Below are 22524 nucleotides of genomic sequence, written 5' to 3' on the forward strand. Positions count from 1 at the left end.
GTACTTTAAAAGTGCTGTGAAGAGTGCGGCCACCTTGTAGTAGAGTAGCAGCAATGCCACTGGATGCTGTTGCAAGCACAATCTTTCTCATGGATCTAATCTTTGCAAGGATCAAATTGATTACAAAAGTCTTGCCCGTACCACCTGGAGCATCAAGAAACATCATGTTTTTGTTCATTTCACCTTGTGCTTCCAACATTGCCATGAATGAATTGTAAACTTCTCTTTGAGAATCGGTCAGTTTTTCGTGCATATTTTCTGCTTGTAGGGAAAGTTCTTCAAGATTATAAGTAACTTCACGTTGATACTCTCTCGCGAGTCTTTCATCTCTCCCTTGCGTTGGTGCAGGTAATCCATAGCTTGCCAATGGTTGACCGCACATAAGGAGAACTTTTTCTTCAATTAGACAAAGAGTTTTATTGTAGATGTCCTCATTAAAATCTGCTTCTGGATTGTTAACTTCTTGCCTGTATCTGTGAAGAATGTCTTCAGATATTACATCACGAAAAGCCATCCAGATCTCAAGAGGATTGCTTGGCTCACAGGCTGTTAAAATTATCGCAAATAGGCTTCGCAAATTTGAAGGTGATTGAGTGGCACTTGCCTCTCCTACTGCTTGATGCAAGTGATGGTCATTTTCTAGAAGGCCTCGAGCAAGGCACGCTGCTCTGTATGTTTCAAACACCTGACCATTGTATGCTCGCAAATCTTGAAATGAAGTTGGACCAGCAACCTCATTGAGCAACAGGCGTAAGAAATAACACTCCCCTGCTTTTGGACTAATCGTGTAGATTCTCCCAATGCATGGTGCCTTCCATACATTTTCAGTACCTTCAACTTGTACCCCACGCATTCTTCTCATCCATTTCTTTGTCGATTTGTTCCAAGTGTAAAACTCAGGGACTTCTACGTATTTGAGACCCCTTGCAAAGTCATCCTCATGGCAGAGTTGAAAAAATGCTGTCAAAGTTGTGGCAGGCGGTGGACCTTGGGCTCATTCCAGAGCAGTATCAGCTGAGAACATGACACGCTGCCCATTTTCAAGATGAACAGAAAGTTGTACAATTGGGGGGAAATGTTCATGGATGGGATGTTCCAATATCCTCCAGGCTGCCTCTGAACTGCCGACATACCTTGCATTCTGGAACTGCTGGATCTCATCCACAATGTGACTTTGTACTTGGCCTTGTTGGTTAGCTGCTCCATCAGTTCTTTGTAGTTCAAACACTGCTTGATCACATCCTTTATTCACGTATTTGAGGACATATTTGATGCTTTGGATCGAGCTGCAAATTTCTACGTTAATGTGAGCGTTGAACTGCTGAAGGAGGACCTTGTTGTACGGAACAATCCACTGGTTTGTTATTTCTTGATTAACATACCGACCATTTCTCTTCATCCTTATTGTACCAGTCTGGCCTCCATCTTCTGGTTTTCTTCGCCTGTACTTGGGGTAAGAGTCTTGGCCTTGCTCGGTACACTGAAGAAATTCTTTTGGGTATTTTTTGGAACATTTGTTGTCAATCATACATGGACAATTTGGATTAAATGGTCCACAAGGTCCATGCACCATATGTGCCATCACTTTAGCATGAAGATCAGGATCTTCCTCTTTGTCAGGGATCTCTGCAGATATGCAGAGATCCATTTTTTCTGGTAGAAGTTTGTCCTCTGGGGCCTGCCAGGTGAGGATGTGTGCATGCGGCAGTCCTCTTTTTTGATATTCAATACTGTACAGGAAAGCCCTCAACCTGCCAAATCCTCCCTTTTTAATAAATTCAAGTAACTTTTTTAGCTTCTGCCTGAAAACCCTGGCAACAATATCTGGACGATCCTGAGGGTCTTGCCCTTGAAGACAATTTTCTGTAATTTCTGTCCACTTTGGATTTGTTGTGAACGTGATGAAGAGGTCGGCTCGGCCCATTCGCCGAACATATGCCATGGCATCACTTTGACGCTCAAACATGTATCGAGGGCCTCCTGTATAAGTTGCCGGAAGTACAACTCGTTGACCAAACTGTTCTGGATTCCCATCCTCCCTAAGAATTGAATCTCTCAAGTTGCTATAATTGTCAGCTCTCAGGGTCTGTTGCTCACGCCTCAGGAACTGTAAACGTTCTGTTTCAATCTTGCAGTACACATCCACCAGCCATTGTTGAAATAGCCTTCGGTACCAGAGAAAATAGTTTCCAGGCCGAGTCATTAAATGGTACGAATAAAATTGCTGTTGGGTAACTTTTCGCCCATTGGATGCCTTCATGTAGATGTTGTAAGATGGAGAACCATAGGGGTACATTAACGGGTACATTAAAGTATCGTAGAGGGGATGTAGTTCGGAGATCCGTTTTAATGCATCATTTCTAAAACGCAAGACAATATCCCGGTTAGCTGTTGGTTCATTCTCCATTAATATTCCAATCTCATACGTTGTTGTTGGAGCATTGAATCGCCGTGGATGCTCTTCTTGCGGCCTTCGGTCTTCCCTTATGACAACTTTATGTTCTACCAAGTGTTCTTCTTCAATCCTCTCCTTTGTTGTTTTCAGCTGACAAATAAAGCTGTTGTTCTCATGTAAAAATTCAGTCAGAATTTGGAGAATGTCTCTATTGAGTCTACTGTCACGCCCCCGATTATGTAGTTCCTCTTCCAGACTATCCAAGAAGTAGACTTGAATAAACTTTGCTGTTTCATCTTCAGGTGGTAAAAGACTCCCAATCTGGTGGCAAACCTGGCCTTGAATTCTAAAAGAAGGATTCCACCCATGTACTGCCGCAATTTTGTGACCAAATGATGTCATTGCAAAACAATTGTTATAACTGCGTAGATTTTGCAGAAAATCTTTAGAGATGGGACCATTGCCGGAGCGCAAATCTTGAAGCAACTGAGGCAGTGGTGGAAAGCTATCAAGCACAACTTTGCCAGAAGAACAACAACAACCAGGGGTTTCTCCTTTAAATTTTACAGCTGAGCAATGTTGACATACTTTGTCCATTTTTCCTATATCAGCTGTAGTGAGAGAGTCATTTTTGTTGTAGAGCAATCCTTTTCTATTGCAGTGTTCTATTTCATGGTGTCTCAAAGCAGTCATTCGTTGTCTAGCTGCCTCGTTTTCTGTCAATTGCTGGGGCAAAGTCATACTCTCTCTCCATGCAGCCTCTCGTTGTTGCCCTTGGTATAGGCGAAAGCTTCGTTGGGTTTCCGATTCATTCTGATGTCGTTGAGCCACTCTCAACTGACCTTGTGTACGTCTACTTACCTCATATAATTCATTCGATCGTAATATTGCTTCTCTTTCCAGTGCATATCTTTGCCTTTCTTGAATTTCATCTTGTGATGAATTTAACCGCCTTACAGCATGTCTAGTTCTGTCAGCTTCACGTTGGGTTTCTCTTTCCAAATCTGACAGTCTTGCTCTCCTTTCTCTTTGACGTATCCTGTTAAGTTCTAGACGTCTTTCTCTATCTGAATTGTTTTCATTGGAGCGAATTGCAGCAACTCTTAGTCTATTAGCTTCCAATCTTTCCATTCTTTCTTCCTCACTTTCGTTTCTACTTCGTTTGGGTGGCATAATTTCGGTTTTAAACGGAATTGTTTAACGATATTAATGATTGTAAATTAATTAAGCGTAAAGGAAATGTATACTAACTGAAATGGACGAACTATAAATAATATTTCTGAATAGTACAATTATAAACAATTATATTGTAGCAAAAATGAATAAAAGCGACCTACTTGTGACTCATTACTTCCGGGTGTAAACGTCACAGTCTAAAAGTAATAATTAAAAAAAAAAAAAGTAAATGTAAAATAAATGTAATACCAACTTAGGTTAACTAATATATGTAGACAGTACAATTAAAACAGTTCTATTAAAACAAATAATTACTAAGATCTAGGTAATTGTTAGTCTCATTGTTATGGTTTTAAAGAAAAAAATGTGTAAAAAAAATTCTGCTTTTGTGAGTACGTGTATTTCTTTTAAATTACATAACCTTTTTATTTTATTATTTATATCTCTTTTAAATTTATATATATTGTTAGTAAACTGGAAGAAATTCAGTTTAATAAAACCTTGTTCGTGTTCTTTACGTTAAACTCATATTTTTATAAAAGGTTCATCCGGTTTTAAGAAAGCACTACGTTTAAATAAGACTGGAAATAACTAATTCAATATATAAATAGAAAAATGAAATAAATATAAGCTTTAAGTCTTAAGATAGTAATAATCAAAATGTAATAAATTATTTGTAGTTCAAATCTATGATAAGACAGGCTTTCGAAATAGGCTCGACCAGAAAGATTAAATTGGAACGAAATTATAATCTCCGTGCCATTTTCAAAACAACCCCACAAAAGTAACGGTATCCTGCAGTTGGTTAAATGACAACGTTGGTTGTAAGAAAAATGTTAAAAAAAATGCGCTTATCTGTTTATTTTGAACTGTTTTATTTAATTAAAAAAAAATTGGCTATAACTGGAAGAGAGCGTTATGTTTTGGGGGTTGTTTAAAAAATAGAATGGAAATAAAGTTAGTTCCGTTTTAATTGTCTTTAATTGCGGCAAGCGCTAACAAAATCGAAAAATCACTGTTCACATTCGAAATGTTAACTTTTATAGGTTTACAGGTTTGCTGACAAGGCTGGGGGTGTTTATTTAGAAAGCCATACTTAACATGGGGAGGTTGGGATGTTTAATACAATTATTTTACTAAATTGATTTTTTTCATTTAAAAATAAAATTATTTCTTTTTTAATAAAGTTTTATTTTAAAATATTTGTTTTTGTTTATTTATATAAAATTACGATAGTTGAATTGTATTCTTTCAATTATATTGGCAAGTAAAATATAAAAGATTAAAACGGAACGAAATTGAAATTTCCATTACATTTTCAATACAATCCAAAAACATAAAGCTTTCCTCACCAAAAAATTGTTTTAGAAGTAGAAGAAATTGATAATTATGCACTGTAAGAACCAAGCTGTCATATGGGCATTAAAGTAAAATTTTATCCAACTTTTGTACTGGGAAAATAATAATATCTACGAAAGTATTCAGTTGCGAAGTGTTTGAATATCAGATTCGTTGTCGGCGATTATTCCGAAACCTTGTAAAAAAAATATTGGGGGGGGGGGGCGTAATTCTTGTAATATGATGTTTTAAATATTTTTTTAGGTTAAATTAAGGTTTCACGATATTTTGTAAATAAGCAGATCATCTAAATAAAAAATATGAAAACTATTTGAAATTTTAAACTATTTTCAAGAGTTAACAATTTTTATTTATTTTAAACATTACCATTTTTTTAGCTAAAATTGAAGTTTCACGATATAATTTTTTTTTTTTAATTGTTAGTTGGAAGCACAAAATAAGTTACAAAACATCTTTGCCTTCATGGCTTTCAAAATAGTAACGTTAATATTTCAGAACGGTACCACAAATACCGAAGGAACTGAACTGTCTATATTGGTGGCCGGAAAACTCGTCCCGGGAAAACTCGTCTCGGGAAAACTCGTCTCCGGAAAACTCGTCCCCTTTCGCTAGGTAGGAAAACTGGTCCCTTATTGAATAAATACCGATTGAAAACACATTTTATGATCATTCTTGAAGGAGATATTATTTTTTAAAATAGACTATAGCCCCCCCCTAATATTTTTTAAAAATATTTTTACTTGTTTAATGTTTTCTTTTTTGTTTTTTTTTTAATAAAATCGATTTTCTAAGTGTCCGTTTTCTACCTAACTGGCTAAGTTCTTAGTGGTTTCACTTATATTAAAGCGTTTATTATGTTCATACAAAGTTGATTACAATTTTTTTTTGTTCTTATTTTAACGATGTTTTTTCGAGTCATAAAAACAATAATTAAAAACAAAACCAAAAAATTAAAAAACAGGGAGCGATTCGATTTTTCGTTACTTTTTTGTTTTGGTTTTTAATTATGATAGTTTTTTGTTATGTTTTTGTTTTCTCTCATACCAAATGCACTCATGCGTTATTTAAAATTATATTTTTATCCATTATCAACATTTATTGTCGTCCTGTCAAATTTTGCAAAAATTAACTAATAAATTAAAAGCGAAATATTTTTTTGGCGCGATAGATGCCATGTGCTTACAATCTCTCGTTAACTAATTTTTAATTTTTTAAATTTTTACTTCAAAATTCTAAAATCAATCATTCAGAGAAAAAGTAATCACTAGATAAATTTATTAATCAATTTTATTGAAAACTCCGCTATCGTTTATCAAGAATCTTTTTAATTTCATTTTTGTTGGTTGTTTTTCGGAGGGAGATATAGTTTTAACCCCCCCCCACTCTCTCTCCCTCTCTCTAAATTATATTTAAAAAAATATTAAAATTTATTATTTTCTATTTAAAACTAAATCTCCCTCAGTAATTTCTTTAATTTTCTATTTTTTAGCGATTATCAAGACCCCTAAGATGTGATTTACCGGACATTATTTCTCGTTCGGGTTTGTATTACTGTACACATAGATTCGAAAAAGTTGTCAAAAAAACAAATATATAACAAATAAATGTTATCAAAAGCAAGATAAATTACTTTTCTACCAAACTGGATATAATTTTCGTGTTTTTATTTAATTTAACATGTTTATTCAGCTCAAAAAGCATACAGTGTTTACCGATGTATTGGAAAATTCAAAATGGCGGCCGACTCTCTCTATTTAACACGGTAAGTTCGGGAAAAGGTGTTATAAATAATAAACCAGACAAAATACCATTAAAAAACCACCGAATATATGTCAAGTTATGTCACGGTAACATATATTGAGCAAATTTCTAACAGTATTTTGTCTAGTTTATTATTTATAACACCTTTTCCCGAACTTACCGTGTTTAAGAGAGAGTCGGCCGCCATTTTGAATTTTCCAATACATCGGTAAACACTGCATGTTTTTCGAGCTGAATAAACATGTTAAATTGAATAAAAACACGAGAATTATATCCAGTTTGGTAGAAAAGTAACTTATCGGGTAACCCAACTTATCTTGCCTTTGATAACATTTATTTGTTATATATTTGTTTTTTAACTACTTTTTCGAATCTATGTGTACAGTAATACAAACCCAAATTTCAATATTTTTTAAAATATAATTTAGAGAGGGGGGGGGGTTAAAACTATATCTCCCTCCGAAAAACAACCAACAGAAAATGAAATTAAAAAGATTCTTGATAAACGATAGCGGAGTTTTCAATAAAATTGATTAATAAATTTATCTAGTGATTACTTTTTCTCTGAATGATTGATTTTAGAATTTTGAAGTAAAAATTTAAAAAATTAAAAATTAGTTAACGAGAGATTGTAAGCACATGGCATCTATCGCGCCAAAAAAATATTTCGCTTTTAATTTATTAGTTAATTTTTGCAAAATTTGACAGGACGACAATAAATGTTGATAAAGGATAAAATTATAATTTTAAATAACGCATGAGTGCATATGAGAGAAAACAAAAACATAACAACAAAAAACTATCATAATTAAAAAACCAAAACAAAAAAGTAACGCTCCCAGTTTTTAATTTTTTGGTTTTGTTTTTTATTATTGTTTTTATGACTCCAAAAAACATCGTTAAAATAAGAAACAAAAAAATTGTAATTAACTTTGTATGAACATATTAAACGCTTTAAAATAAGTGAAACCACTAAGAACTTAGCCAGTTAGGTAGAAAACGGGCAATCGATTTTATTTAAAAAAAAAAAAAAAAAAAAACATTAAACAAATAAAAATATTTTTTTTTAAATATTATGGGGGGGGGTGTCTATTTTAAAAAGCAATATCTCCTTCAAGAACGATCGATATTTATTCAATAAGGGACCAGTTTTCCTACCTAGCGAAAGGGAACGAGTTTTCCGGAGACGAGTTTTCCCGAGACGAGTTTCCCCGAGACGAGTTTTTCCGGGGCGAGTTTTCCTAAATTCGTCTATATTATTGGTAAGTGGTAAATTTTCACAATATAAATTTATAGGAATATAAACAGAACAGTGATATAAAAAATAATTTTGAAAGAAATATTGTTCACAAACCTTTTTTAATATTAATTTCAATTTTTTAATGTTGTATTAACTTAAAATCCAGCAGTTGATAGAGCAAACGTAGATATGTCTGTAGGTTTGGTAGCGTGCGGAAAGAATACGTTATTATTTCGAAAGGCAATCGTAGAGTGAGGAGGGGGGTGGGAATTTAAATAAATATTGTGAAATTTCAAGTTTAGATAAAAAAAAAAAAAGTATTAATAAAGTTATGCTTAAAATAAATAAAAATTATTGTTTATTTTTGAAAATAGGTTTAAAAAAAAAGTGTTAATGCGTAAGCACCAGAAGTTAAAATTATAAACAAAAGGTAAATTTAATAATAAAAATAAGTGGAAAAAAAATCCAATAAAAAGAAAAATATCTATTACCGACAACATGTAATGACGTAAATCTCCGATTGTACAAACAGTAAACCTTTCAGATAATATACGTAAAGTGAAATAAATCGAATATAAAATTAAATGAAAATATATTAAATAATTAAATGTTAAATAGATTTTGTAAATAGTACAGTTGAAATGATTAGAATATTTCCAATATGTAATAAGGTCGAGGTAATTAGTTATAGAGATTTAATATAATGTGATATGCAAATGAGCATAAGTCATTCGATATGGGGGTGGTTTGTAGAATAGTATATAAAGAAATTAGGCATTGATTCGTATGTCTCCTTTAACAGAAACATCCTAAAATGGGTTCTAATGTTTCTCTACCAGGAGAGATCTACCCTCTTACCTCCTTAATATTTCGTTGATGATGGAGAGCTGTACACACAGACAGAAACACACGAACCCTATTACTTTATAAAAATATAGATGTTTATTTATATATATATATATATATATGTTTATTTATATATATATATATATATATGTTTATTTATATATATATATATGTTTATATATATATATATATATGTTTATATATATATATATATATATATGTTTATTTATATATATATATATATATGTTTATTTATATATATATATATATATATATATATGTTTATTTATATATATATATATATATATGTTTATTTATATATATATATATATATGTTTATTTATATATATAGATATATATATATGTTTATTTATATATATATATATATATATATGTTTATTTATATATATATATATATGTTTATTTATCTATATTTTTATAAAGTAATAGGGTTCGTGTGTTTCTGTCTGTGTGTACAGCTCTCCATCATCAACGAAATATAAAGGAGGTCAGAGGGTAGATCTCTCCTGGTAGAGAAACATTAGAACCCATTTTAGGATGTTTCTGTTAAAGGAGACATACGAATCAATGCCTAATTTCTTTATATACTATTCTACAAACCACCCCCATATCGAATGACTTATGCTCATTTGCATATCACATTATATTAAATCTCTATAACTAATTACCTCGACCTTATTACATATTGGAAATATTCTAATCATTTCAACTGTACTATTTACAAAATCTATTTAACATTTAATTATTTAATATATTTTCATTTAATTTTATATTCGATTTATTTCACTTTACGTATATTATCTGAAAGGTTTACTGTTTGTACAATCGGAGATTTACGTCATTACATGTTGTCGGTAATAGATATTTTTCTTTTTATTGGATTTTTTTTCCACTTATTTTTATTATTAAATTTACCTTTTGTTTATAATTTTAACTTCTGGTGCTTACGCATTAACACTTTTTTTTAAAACCTATTTTCAAAAATAAACAATAATTTTTATTTATTTTAAGCATAACTTTATTAATACTTTTTTTTTTTTTATCTAAACTTGAAATTTCACAATATTTATTTAAATTCCCACCCCCCTCCTCACTCTACGATTGCCTTTCGAAATAATAACGTATTCTTTCCGCACGCTACCAAACCTACAGACATATCTACGTTTGCTCTATCAACTGCTGGATTTTAAGTTAATACAACATTAAAAAATTGAAATTAATATTAAAAAAGGTTTGTGAACAATATTTCTTTCAAAATTATTTTTTATATCACTGTTCTGTTTATATTCCTATAAATTTATATTGTGAAAATTTACCACTTACCAATAATATAGACGAATTTAGGAAAACTCGCCCCGGAAAAACTCGTCTCGGGGAAACTCGTCTCGGGAAAACTCGTCTCCGGAAAACTCGTTCCCTTTCGCTAGGTAGGAAAACTGGTCCCTTATTGAATAAATATCGATCGTTCTTGAAGGAGATATTGCTTTTTAAAATAGACACCCCCCCCATAATATTTAAAAAAAAATATTTTTATTTGTTTAATGTTTTTTTTTTTTTTTTTTTTTTTTTTTTTTTTAAATAAAATCGATTGCCCGTTTTCTACCTAACTGGCTAAGTTCTTAGTGGTTTCACTTATTTTAAAGCGTTTAATATGTTCATACAAAGTTAATTACAATTTTTTTGTTTCTTATTTTAACGATGTTTTTTGGAGTCATAAAAACAATAATAAAAAACAAAACCAAAAAATTAAAAACTGGGAGCGTTACTTTTTTGTTTTGGTTTTTTAATTATGATAGTTTTTTGTTGTTATGTTTTTGTTTTCTCTCATATGCACTCATGCGTTATTTAAAATTATAATTTTATCCTTTATCAACATTTATTGTCGTCCTGTCAAATTTTGCAAAAATTAACTAATAAATTAAAAGCGAAATATTTTTTTGGCGCGATAGATGCCATGTGCTTACAATCTCTCGTTAACTAATTTTTAATTTTTTAAATTTTTACTTCAAAATTCTAAAATCAATCATTCAGAGAAAAAGTAATCACTAGATAAATTTATTAATCAATTTTATTGAAAACTCCGCTATCGTTTATCAAGAATCTTTTTAATTTCATTTTTTGTTGGTTGTTTTTCGGAGGGAGATATAGTTTTAACCCCCCCCTCTCTAAATTATATTTTAAAAAATATTGAAATTTGGGTTTGTATTACTGTACACATAGATTCGAAAAAGTAGTTAAAAAACAAATATATAACAAATAAATGTTATCAAAGGCAAGATAAGTTGGGTTACCCGATAAGTTACTTTTCTACCAAACTGGATATAATTCTCGTGTTTTTATTCAATTTAACATGTTTATTCAGCTCGAAAAACATGCAGTGTTTACCGATGTATTGGAAAATTCAAAATGGCGGCCGACTCTCTCTTAAACACGGTAAGTTCGGGAAAAGGTGTTATAAATAATAAACTAGACAAAATACTGTTAGAAATTTGCTCAATATATGTTACCGTGACATAACTTGACATATATTCGGTGGTTTTTTAATGGTATTTTGTCTGGTTTATTATTTATAACACCTTTTCCCGAACTTACCGTGTTAAATAGAGAGAGTCGGCCGCCATTTTGAATTTTCCAATACATCGGTAAACACTGTATGCTTTTTGAGCTGAATAAACATGTTAAATTAAATAAAAACACGAAAATTATATCCAGTTTGGTAGAAAAGTAATTTATCTTGCTTTTGATAACATTTATTTGTTATATATTTGTTTTTTTGACAACTTTTTCGAATCTATGTGTACAGTAATACAAACCCGAACGAGAAATAATGTCCGGTAAATCACATCTTAGGGGTCTTGATAATCGCTAAAAAATAGAAAATTAAAGAAATTACTGAGGGAGATTTAGTTTTAAATAGAAAATAATAAATTTTAATATTTTTTTAAATATAATTTAGAGAGAGGGAGAGAGAGTGGGGGGGGGGGTTAAAACTATATCTCCCTCCGAAAAACAACCAACAAAAATGAAATTAAAAAGATTCTTGATAAACGATAGCGGAGTTTTCAATAAAATTGATTAATAAATTTATCTAGTGATTACTTTTTCTCTGAATGATTGATTTTAGAATTTTGAAGTAAAAATTTAAAAAATTAAAAATTAGTTAACGAGAGATTGTAAGCACATGGCATCTATCGCGCCAAAAAAATATTTCGCTTTTAATTTATTAGTTAATTTTTGCAAAATTTGACAGGACGACAATAAATGTTGATAATGGATAAAAATATAATTTTAAATAACGCATGAGTGCATTTGGTATGAGAGAAAACAAAAACATAACAAAAAACTATCATAATTAAAAACCAAAACAAAAAAGTAACGAAAAATCGAATCGCTCCCTGTTTTTTAATTTTTTGGTTTTGTTTTTAATTATTGTTTTTATGACTCGAAAAAACATCGTTAAAATAAGAACAAAAAAAAATTGTAATCAACTTTGTATGAACATAATAAACGCTTTAATATAAGTGAAACCACTAAGAACTTAGCCAGTTAGGTAGAAAACGGACACTTAGAAAATCGATTTTATTAAAAAAAAAACAAAAAAGAAAACATTAAACAAGTAAAAATATTTTTAAAAAATATTAGGGGGGGCTATAGTCTATTTTAAAAAATAATATCTCCTTCAAGAATGATCATAAAATGTGTTTTCAATCGGTATTTATTCAATAAGGGACCAGTTTTCCTACCTAGCGAAAGGGGACGAGTTTTCCGGAGACGAGTTTTCCCGAGACGAGTTTTCCCGGGACGAGTTTTCCGGCCACCAATATAGACAGTTCAGTTCCTTCGGTATTTGTGGTACCGTTCTGAAATATTAACGTTACTATTTTGAAAGCCATGAAGGCAAAGATGTTTTGTAACTTATTTTGTGCTTCCAACTAACAATTAAAAAAAAAAAATTATATCGTGAAACTTCAATTTTAGCTAAAAAAATGGTAATGTTTAAAATAAATAAAAATTGTTAACTCTTGAAAATAGTTTAAAATTTCAAATAGTTTTCATATTTTTTATTTAGATGATCTGCTTATTTACAAAATATCGTGAAACCTTAATTTAACCTAAAAAAATATTTAAAACATCATATTACAAGAATTACGCCCCCCCCCCCCCCAATATTTTTTTTACAAGGTTTCGGAATAATCGCCGACAACGAATCTGATATTCAAACACTTCGCAACTGAATACTTTCGTAGATATTATTATTTTCCCAGTACAAAAGTTGGATAAAATTTTACTTTAATGCCCATATGACAGCTTGGTTCTTACAGTGCATAATTATCAATTTCTTCTACTTCTAAAACAATTTTTTGGTGAGGAAAGCTTTATGTTTTTGGATTGTATTGAAAATGTAATGGAAATTTCAATTTCGTTCCGTTTTAATCTTTTATATTTTACTTGCCAATATAATTGAAAGAATACAATTCAACTATCGTAATTTTATATAAATAAACAAAAACAAATATTTTAAAATAAAACTTTATTAAAAAAGAAATAATTTTATTTTTAAATGAAAAAAATCAATTTAGTAAAATAATTGTATTAAACATCCCAACCTCCCCATGTTAAGTATGGCTTTCTAAATAAACACCCCCAGCCTTGTCAGCAAACCTGTAAACCTATAAAAGTTAACATTTCGAATGTGAACAGTGATTTTTCGATTTTGTTAGCGCTTGCCGCAATTAAAGACAATTAAAACGGAACTAACTTTATTTCCATTCTATTTTTTAAACAACCCCCAAAACATAACGCTCTCTTCCAGTTATAGCCAATTTTTTTTTAATTAAATAAAACAGTTCAAAATAAACAGATAAGCGCATTTTTTTTAACATTTTTCTTACAACCAACGTTGTCATTTAACCAACTGCAGGATACCGTTACTTTTGTGGGGTTGTTTTGAAAATGGCACGGAGATTATAATTTCGTTCCAATTTAATCTTTCTGGTCGAGCCTATTTCGAAAGCCTGTCTTATCATAGATTTGAACTACAAATAATTTATTACATTTTGATTATTACTATCTTAAGACTTAAAGCTTATATTTATTTCATTTTTCTATTTATATATTGAATTAGTTATTTCCAGTCTTATTTAAACGTAGTGCTTTCTTAAAACCGGATGAACCTTTTATAAAAATATGAGTTTAACGTAAAGAACACGAACAAGGTTTTATTAAACTGAATTTCTTCCAGTTTACTAACAATATATATAAATTTAAAAGAGATATAAATAATAAAATAAAAAGGTTATGTAATTTAAAAGAAATACACGTACTCACAAAAGCAGAATTTTTTTTACACATTTTTTTCTTTAAAACCATAACAATGAGACTAACAATTACCTAGATCTTAGTAATTATTTGTTTTAATAGAACTGTTTTAATTGTACTGTCTACATATATTAGTTAACCTAAGTTGGTATTACATTTATTTTACATTTACTTTTTTTTTTTTTAATTATTACTTTTAGACTGTGACGTTTACACCCGGAAGTAATGAGTCACAAGTAGGTCGCTTTTATTCATTTTTGCTACAATATAATTGTTTATAATTGTACTATTCAGAAATATTATTTATAGTTCGTCCATTTCAGTTAGTATACATTTCCTTTACGCTTAATTAATTTACAATCATTAATATCGTTAAACAATTCCGTTTAAAACCGAAATTATGCCACCCAAACGAAGTAGAAACGAAAGTGAGGAAGAAAGAATGGAAAGATTGGAAGCTAATAGACTAAGAGTTGCTGCAATTCGCTCCAATGAAAACAATTCAGATAGAGAAAGACGTCTAGAACTTAACAGGATACGTCAAAGAGAAAGGAGAGCAAGACTGTCAGATTTGGAAAGAGAAACCCAACGTGAAGCTGACAGAACTAGACATGCTGTAAGGCGGTTAAATTCATCACAAGATGAAATTCAAGAAAGGCAAAGATATGCACTGGAAAGAGAAGCAATATTACGATCGAATGAATTATATGAGGTAAGTAGACGTACACAAGGTCAGTTGAGAGTGGCTCAACGACATCAGAATGAATCGGAAACCCAACGAAGCTTTCGCCTATACCAAGGGCAACAACGAGAGGCTGCATGGAGAGAGAGTATGACTTTGCCCCAGCAATTGACAGAAAACGAGGCAGCTAGACAACGAATGACTGCTTTGAGACACCATGAAATAGAACACTGCAATAGAAAAGGATTGCTCTACAACAAAAATGACTCTCTCACTACAGCTGATATAGGAAAAATGGACAAAGTATGTCAACATTGCTCAGCTGTAAAATTTAAAGGAGAAACCCCTGGTTGTTGTTGTTCTTCTGGCAAAGTTGTGCTTGATAGCTTTCCACCACTGCCTCAGTTGCTTCAAGATTTGCGCTCCGGCAATGGTCCCATCTCTAAAGATTTTCTGCAAAATCTACGCAGTTATAACAATTGTTTTGCAATGACATCATTTGGTCACAAAATTGCGGCAGTACATGGGTGGAATCCTTCTTTTAGAATTCGAGGCCAGGTTTGCCACCAGATTGGGAGTCTTTTACCACCTGAAGATGAAACAGCAAAGTTTATTCAAGTCTACTTCTTGGATAGTCTGGAAGAGGAACTACATAATCGGGGGCGTGACAGTAGACTCAATAGAGACATTCTCCAAATTCTGACTGAATTTTTACATGAGAACAACAGCTTTATTTGTCAGCTGAAAACAACAAAGGAGAGGATTGAAGAAGAACACTTGGTAGAACATAAAGTTGTCATAAGGGAAGACCGAAGGCCGCAAGAAGAGCATCCACGGCGATTCAATGCTCCAACAACAACGTATGAGATTGGAATATTAATGGAGAATGAACCAACAGCTAACCGGGATATTGTCTTGCGTTTTAGAAATGATGCATTAAAACGGATCTCCGAACTACATCCCCTCTACGATACTTTAATGTACCCGTTAATGTACCCCTATGGTTCTCCATCTTACAACATCTACATGAAGGCATCCAATGGGCGAAAAGTTACCCAACAGCAATTTTATTCGTACCATTTAATGACTCGGCCTGGAAACTATTTTCTCTGGTACCGAAGGCTATTTCAACAATGGCTGGTGGATGTGTACTGCAAGATTGAAACAGAACGTTTACAGTTCCTGAGGCGTGAGCAACAGACCCTGAGAGCTGACAATTATAGCAACTTGAGAGATTCAATTCTTAGGGAGGATGGGAATCCAGAACAGTTTGGTCAACGAGTTGTACTTCCGGCAACTTATACAGGAGGCCCTCGATACATGTTTGAGCGTCAAAGTGATGCCATGGCATATGTTCGGCGAATGGGCCGAGCCGACCTCTTCATCACGTTCACAACAAATCCAAAGTGGACAGAAATTACAGAAAATTGTCTTCAAGGGCAAGACCCTCAGGATCGTCCAGATATTGTTGCCAGGGTTTTCAGGCAGAAGCTAAAAAAGTTACTTGAATTTATTAAAAAGGGAGGATTTGGCAGGTTGAGGGCTTTCCTGTACAGTATTGAATATCAAAAAAGAGGACTGCCGCATGCACACATCCTCACCTGGCAGGCCCCAGAGGACAAACTTCTACCAGAAAAAATGGATCTCTGCATATCTGCAGAGATCCCTGACAAAGAGGAAGATCCTGATCTTCATGCTAAAGTGATGGCACATATGGTGCATGGACCTTGTGGACCATTTAATCCAAATTGTCCATGTATGATTGACAACAAATGTTCCAAAAAATACCCAAAAGAATTTCTTCAGTGTACCGAGCAAGGCCAAGACTCTTACCCCAAGTACAGGCGAAGAAAACCAGAAGATGGAGGCCAGACTGGTACAATAAGGATGAAGAGAAATGGTCGGTATGTTAATCAAGAAATAACAAACCAGTGGATTGTTCCGTACAACAAGGTCCTCCTTCAGCAGTTCAACGCTCACATTAACGTAGAAATTTGCAGCTCGATCCAAAGCATCAAATATGTCCTCAAATACGTGAATAAAGGATGTGATCAAGCAGTGTTTGAACTACAAAGAACTGATGGAGCAGCTAACCAACAAGGCCAAGTACAAAGTCACATTGTGGATGAGATCCAGCAGTTCCAGAATGCAAGGTATGTCGGCAGTTCAGAGGCAGCCTGGAGGATATTGGAACATCCCATCCATGAACATTTCCCCCCAATTGTACAACTTTCTGTTCATCTTGAAAATGGGCAGCGTGTCATGTTCTCAGCTGATACTGCTCTGGAATGAGCCCAAGGTCCACCGCCTGCCACAACTTTGACAGCATTTTTTCAACTCTGCCATGAGGATGACTTTGCAAGGGGTCTCAAATACGTAGAAGTCCCTGAGTTTTACACTTGGAACAAATCGACAAAGAAATGGATGAGAAGAATGCGTGGGGTACAAGTTGAAGGTACTGAAAATGTATGGAAGGCACCATGCATTGGGAGAATCTACACGATTAGTCCAAAAGCAGGGGAGTGTTATTTCTTACGCCTGTTGCTCAATGAGGTTGCTGGTCCAACTTCATTTCAAGATTTGCGAGCATACAATGGTCAGGTGTTTGAAACATACAGAGCAGCGTGCCTTGCTCGAGGCCTTCTAGAAAATGACCATCACTTGCATCAAGCAGTAGGAGAGGCAAGTGCCACTCAATCACCTTCAAATTTGCGAAGCCTATTTGCGATAATTTTAACAGCCTGTGAGCCAAGCAATCCTCTTGAGATCTGGATGGCTTTTCGTGATGTAATATCTGAAGACATTCTTCACAGATACAGGCAAGAAGTTAACAATCCAGAAGCAGATTTTAATGAGGACATCTACAATAAAACTCTTTGTCTAATTGAAGAAAAAGTTCTCCTTATGTGCGGTCAACCATTGGCAAGCTATGGATTACCTGCACCAACGCAAGGGAGAGATGAAAGACTCGCGAGAGAGTATCAACGTGAAGTTACTTATAATCTTGAAGAACTTTCCCTACAAGCAGAAAATATGCACGAAAAACTGACCGATTCTCAAAGAGAAGTTTACAATTCATTCATGGCAATGTTGGAAGCACAAGGTGAAATGAACAAAAACATGATGTTTCTTGATGCTCCAGGTGGTACGGGCAAGACTTTTGTAATCAATTTGATCCTTGCAAAGATTAGATCCATGAGAAAGATTGTGCTTGCAACAGCATCCAGTGGCATTGCTGCTACTCTACTACAAGGTGGCCGCACTCTTCACAGCACTTTTAAAGTACCCTTGGATACTCATCGAATGGATCAGCCAGTTTGCAAAATTACTGGTAACTCAGCCATGGCAAATGTAATTAGAGACACCTCTGCAATCATTGTAGACGAAGCCCCAATGACGCACAAGAGTGCTTATGAAGCAATTGACCGAACACTGCAAGACATCACAGGAAACAAGAATCCCATGGGTGGCATTCCAACCTTATTTTGCGGTGATTTCCGTCAAATCCTCCCAGTGGTTAAAAATGGCACAAGGGCTAACATTGTCAATGCAAGTTTGAAACAATCCTATCTCTGGAGGCACGTTATAGTGAAGAGACTGACTACTAATATGAGAGCCTATATCTCTGATAACACAGCTGCAGCAAACTTCTCAAAATTGCTTCTCCAAATCGGTAATGGTCAGTTTCCTATCACTTCTTCACCTGACACAATTAAGATTCCAACTGCGCTTGGTAAATGTGTCGGTAATCAGAAGCAACTGAAAGACAAAGTGTACCCAGACCTGCAAAACAATGGAAAATCACCGGATTGGCTTGCTGAGAGGGCTATTATTTCGCCATTAAACAGCAATGTGAATCATTTGAACAATTCAATAATGGATGAATTTCCAGGAGACACAAAGCAATACAAGTCAGTTGATTCGGCTACTAATGAATCTGAAGCTGTTCACTACCCTGTGGAGTTTTTAAACTCTTTGGAGATATCTGGAATGCCTCCACACATTTTAAATCTCAAAATTGGATCGCCAATCATGATTCTTCGATCCTTGGAACCGCCAAAAACAACAAACGGAACCAGATGTGTTATCACCAGATTGCACACCAATGTACTTGAGGCCACCATTTCCTGTGGTCCCTACAAAGGCGAAACCGTTCTACTGCCAAGGATCCCCTTAGTTCCATCGGACTCAGAACTTCCATTTAAATTCCGGAGACTCCAATTTCCTGTGAAGGTGTGTTTTGCAATGAGCATAAACAAAAGTCAAGGTCAGACATTTAACACCATTGGCGTAGACTTGACATCAGACTGCTTCAGTCACGGTATGTTCTACGTCTCCATCAGCCGGACAGGAAGTTCAGAAAAACTCTACATTCTGGCTCCAAATCAAAGCAGCAGAAATGTAGTTTACCCTGAGGCTCTTCAGTGAAAAGTTCGAGAAATGGATATGAGGAAAAACTGACATGATCTGATTGTGGTAAGTTTTTAGTATTGAATGTGCAAGATAAAATTTAAGCAAGAGTTGAAAATTACTTCAATGAAAAATTTACTATGTAACATCAAGTAACCTTCCTTTTTGATGAAAATGTTTTGTGAAGTTCCTGATTGAATTTCAGTCACTACAAGAGGTAGTTAAAATGTTAATCACCTTATGCAATCGTTGCTCTTACAACATCAACTTACTGGAAAGGTGCCCACAGATTTTGGTACCCGAGTGCGCAACAAAGCTCCGTGCGAAGCACGGGTATCTTTGCTAGTATATATATATATATATAAATAAACATATATATATATATATAAATAAACATATATATATATATATAAATAAACATATATATATATATATAAATAAACATATATATATATATATAAATAAACATATATATATATAAATAAACATATATATATATAAATAAACATATATATATATATATAAATAAACATATATATATATATATAAATAAACATATATATATATATATATAAACATATATATATATATATAAATAAACATATATATATATATATAAATAAACATATATATATATATAAATAAACATATATATATATATATATATATAAATAAACATATATATATATATATAAATAAACATATATATATATATATATAAATAAACATATATATATATATATATAAATAAACATATATATATATATATAAATAAACATATATATATATATATATATATATATATTCTTTCTTGTTTCTCCATTTGTGCTGCAACACTTTTTAGATTTGAAAAACAGTAAATCAGGAGGGGGGGATAATAACGTTACATGTAGGAGGACGATGACACATTTACAACCCCCCCCCCACCGCAATAAACTGAAGTTATCAAATGCTTGCAGACTGACAAGTGCAAATAAAGGTTAACCTCGATTTAATGTAGAAATTTCTCATTGTGAGAAAACAAAAATTGTGGCATTTAATATACATGTACAGAAAAAAAAAAGAAAGGCTGAATAATAAATTCATCAATTTCTATATAAAGTTAGGTATGTCTATATGTTTATATATTTGTATGTAGAAATTGAGGTGAATGGGGTTCCTTAGCCATAGTACAGGGTGGAACGATAAACTTGTCGCCCTAAATAAATAAAACAACACTACAGCTTTATTGTAAAACTTTTATTGAAAAAAAATCAATTCAAGTAATTTGATTATGTAGTAAGAGCTGACATCTATTCAATGTAGCCGCCTTCAGCCTCAATCACCACCTCAATATGGGTTCAGAACTGGGAGCATGCCTTTTATACAATCGCCAACAGTAGCTCGGTGAATACTCAGCAGATGGCAGCAATCAGGCTGACTTTGGTGTTGTAAGAGGTCATGCTAGTGATGTTCTCGACATATGATCAAATGGTCCAGCGAGTTCAGGTCGGTAGAGGAGGAGGGCCTATTAGAGAAGAGTACAAAGTCGTAGCATTCCTTCTTTTTTCTGGGTCTTTTAGGACTTGTAGGCCGCTGCCAAGTTCTGCTGCCACACCCAGGATCTACGAGCGGCCACCTAATTGCACCAGGAGATCACCACACTCTTCAGCACATCCAGGTACACTTTAGTGTTGACTTTCAAGCCAACTTCGAAGGTATGAGATGAGATGATGTGGCCCTCACTTGAAACTACATCAAAGATCATGACCGTGACTGGAAACTTTGTTTTCATCACCCTGGGCATGTCCTTGTTATTCGTCACAATCCAGTGATGCATCTTGAGGGTGCTGGCAATGGTCCTGTTGTTATAACTTAGATCGGTAGAGAGTAGGAGTTGTACAGCGGCACATCTCCAATCTCGCTCATTGAACATTGTGTCACTGTCAGACATTACAGAAGGCTCCTATCGTTCTTGGGATTTGCACACAACTGGCCAACAAGTAGATGGTCTGCCACAAAAACAGAAAATTGGTTTTCGTCAAACGGAAATGGAATCATGTCATCTTTTCTATGGCGACAATTTTATCTTTCCACCTATAAAGGCAATTCATCTAAGAGAAGAAAAACTAACAAAAACCGAGCTTTCTCTCGTGATGGTCTCCATAACTGGACTGTTACTATCATCTGTTCAAAACTAATAGGGCAAACTTCTAGACTGTATGAAGGCAACCTACCTAAAAGAAAATCAATTTTGACTAAAATCCTATAGGATTCTCCATACCTCGCTCAAAAAGTATCTTGCAAGCTCAATTGTCAAGAAAGTTACGCAACAGAGTTTGTATATTTTGTGTATTCTGTCTTTGATACACGAGAGCACAAAACATGAACCATCTTTGAAGGGTGGTAACATTTGAAACTGAGTAGACAACCACCGTGTACAGGTTGTTTGTTAGTTAATTTTTAAACCTTTGATGGTTAATTATGAATAGGAATAAAATAAAAACATACCTTGCTTGTTTGAAATAAGATTCACACTGGAAGTCATATCAAGATTGATAAAAGGGAAATCAATCAACACATAGCTATGTTTTAGTTTTAACATAAACACGGAGAGATTGTCTGTCTTTATTTACATTACTGAGAATGATTAACGTAATCACTCGTTTATATATACATAAAAAGGAAAGGTAACTAAGTTATTTAAAAGCTTAAATCATTGAAAAAGAACACACCATCAAAGGATAAAGCAAGGAAGTTAACTTTTCATACAGTCCAAGGGACACAACTCCCGCAACCTTGACATCATTAAAATTTGATTAACATTGACAATTTCGAATACAGGTTTCGTTATTAATCTAATTAATCAATTATGAAGTTTTTGGAATACAGCTTAAGTGTAAGGGGTCATAATGTGAACAATATTTAGTTTTATACAAAGCTTGCTTTGTATAAAACTAAATATTGTTCATTAATAAACATTTCTCAAATTTTTGGAAATATTTTGCAGGGATTCGGGGGATATAATATGAGGCAAAGTTTACATTTGAAAATTTAATTATTTTAAGATTTGCATTCAATTTGATCCTTAGTCATTAGGCATCAATAAAGTAAGATTCCCCGAATGTCAATTTATTCTTAAGATCCCTTAAGCTTAAATTTTATACCATTATATTTTGATTTTAATTTTTGTAAAAGTGTTGCAAAACTGTTTTGGAGAATTAATTTTACCCATCCTGGGACGGGTATTCTTATAGTATGTTAATAAATCCAAGACCACATTTAATTAGTTATTTTGTGGTAATCTAAAAATGATGGTCATTTGATTTTCTATCA

General features: G+C 33.1%; 1 protein-coding gene across 2 annotated transcripts in view; it reads right to left on the reverse strand.

The window, feature by feature from the left end:
* The window catches only part of LOC145302159 (uncharacterized), a 140403-nt gene that overhangs the window by 90207 nt on the left and 27672 nt on the right, over positions 1–22524 (reverse strand). The window lies entirely within an intron of this gene.

The sequence above is a fragment of the Euprymna scolopes genome, chromosome 2 (genome assembly GCF_053919585.1).
Source record: "Euprymna scolopes isolate OS-2025 chromosome 2, ASM5391958v1, whole genome shotgun sequence".
Classification (NCBI taxonomy): Eukaryota; Metazoa; Mollusca; class Cephalopoda; order Sepiida; family Sepiolidae; genus Euprymna; species Euprymna scolopes.